The 1,970-nt window shown below is 42.6% G+C and overlaps 1 non-coding gene across 1 annotated transcript; it reads left to right on the top strand.

Moving 5' to 3' along the window:
* Positions 1–1,145: 1,145 nt before the first annotated feature.
* On the top strand, positions 1,146–1,253 carry LOC131224490 (small nucleolar RNA R71). Its single transcript, XR_009160970.1, has one exon. It is a non-coding gene; the product is annotated as a small nucleolar RNA R71 (small nucleolar RNA).
* Positions 1,254–1,970: the final 717 nt, after the last annotated feature.

Below are 1,970 nucleotides of genomic sequence, written 5' to 3'. Positions count from 1 at the left end.
GATCCTTGAATTTCTGCGGCACGTCTTGCTTCAGGATGGCACTCACTTTCTCGGTCAAGAAGATTTTCTTTTGAATAATTTTCCGTCGCTTGGTCGTGCATAAGTCTGTTAGGAATTTGGCATATGAAGGTATCTGTTTAACGACATCAAGTAGAGGAATGTTGACTTTCACTTGTTTCAACACCTCTAGGATATCCTGAGAGTTAGAGAGAGGTTTTGGTGAAACCAATCGTTGGGGGAATGGAGCAACCGGCTTCTCTAGAAGTTCCGGTTCTACTTTTTGTGGGGCATCACCGGATCCATCATTGTTGTCCTCTTTTGGTTCTTGAGGCTTTTCGGGCCTAACCCAGGAAGAGTTTTATCAATGATCTTCCCACTCCTAAGAGTGGTGATGGATTTAGCATGTCCCATCTGATTTGAAGAGCTGGGATCATTATTCTCGTACTGCGGTTTAGGAGTGGGGAGAGGTTGTGCAGGAAGCATCCCCTTTTCTATAACCGTCATACGAGAATCTATCTTTGGCATAAATTCTGTGAGTCCTCGCATTGCCTTAGCCAGCTCTTGTATGAGATTTTGAACCGGTTCCTCTTGAGGTTTCACTTGATTTGGATTTTGATTGAAGAAACCTGGAGGAGTCGCCGTTTGTCCATTCCTCCAACTAAAGTTTGGATGATTTTTCCAGCCAGGATTGTATGTGTTGGAGTTAGGTCCATTAAAAGGTCTTTGATAGTTATTTACGGCATTGGCTTGTTCATTCAACACTCCTCGAAAGGCGGTATTGTAGGACAGTTTTCAAGTTGTGTGAATGTTGCAATCACAAATGCCGCAAACAATTTCATTGACCTTATCCTTCTTTCCTTCCATGGCCTCAACTTTCCTTATGAGCCTAGTCACTTTACAATTGAGATCATCCTCTTCTTTCAAGAGGTATAATCCACCTTTCTCCTTTAATTGAGTCGGCCTAGACGTGGTGTTCGACTTTGGGTAATAGTCCCAAGATTGTGTTTTTCAGCCAAACTGTCGAGGTAGTCCCATACCTCGTCGATATCTTTATTAATGAACTCTCCATTACACATTGTCTCGACCATTTGGCGCATGGAAGATGTCATCCATCATAGAAAAAATTTGTAATGCGCCACGTTTCAAATCCGTGTTGTGGGCATGAATCTGACCAAATCTTTGAATCTTTCCCAACATTGAAAGAATGTTTCATCTTCCTTTTGGGCAAAGTTCATGCTCGCGTGTCTGAGGGTAAGCGTTTTCTGATGTGGGCAGAATTTTTGTATGAATTCCCTCTGCATGTCGTTCCATGTGCCAATGGATCTAGGACGTAGTGAATGTAACCACGTCTTAGCTTTCTCTTTTAAGGAAAAAGGAAAGAGTTTCAGCCTAATTGTATCCTCAGATACATTAGGAAAACATAATGTAGCTATTATCTCATCGAACTCTTTCAAATGTAAATATGGACTTTGATTCAAGTCCATGGAATTTGGGAAGGAGTTGGATAACTCCCGGCTTGATGTCCATTTGTCCTGTGTTTTCAGGAAAAATCATGCATGAGGGCATACTCACTCCCGCCGGTTGCAGAAAATCTCGTAAAGTACGAGGCGGGGGTGCCTGTTGCACCTCATTCTCATCTTGGGTATCCTCCACCCTGGGTGGGAGTAGAGGAGGTTGGTCTTCAGCCATAACCTCAGTTAACTCAGGGGATTTCGAGCGGTGTCTAATCCTGCGATGGATAGTCAACCCCTCAACCACTCCTCCTTCAGTCAAGAGACGTCGAGTGTTGTCACGGGCCCACTTGGGCATGAAACACTCGCAGCCCTCAATTCAAAGCCTAATCCTAAAAAAGGAAAAGAAAATCTAGAAAGAAAGAGAGAGTTGGAAAGAAATTACCAAATTGGAGTCCTAAGTTAAAAACCTGCAAAATAAAACAAGAATAAGTTAGATTCTTAAAAAGAGAAGAAAAA

This window comes from Magnolia sinica, chromosome 13, assembly GCF_029962835.1.
Source record: "Magnolia sinica isolate HGM2019 chromosome 13, MsV1, whole genome shotgun sequence".
NCBI lineage: Eukaryota > Viridiplantae > Streptophyta > Magnoliopsida > Magnoliales > Magnoliaceae > Magnolia > Magnolia sinica.
The sequence above is the reverse complement of the archived record's forward strand: the minus strand, read 5'-3'. Positions and strand labels throughout refer to the sequence as shown.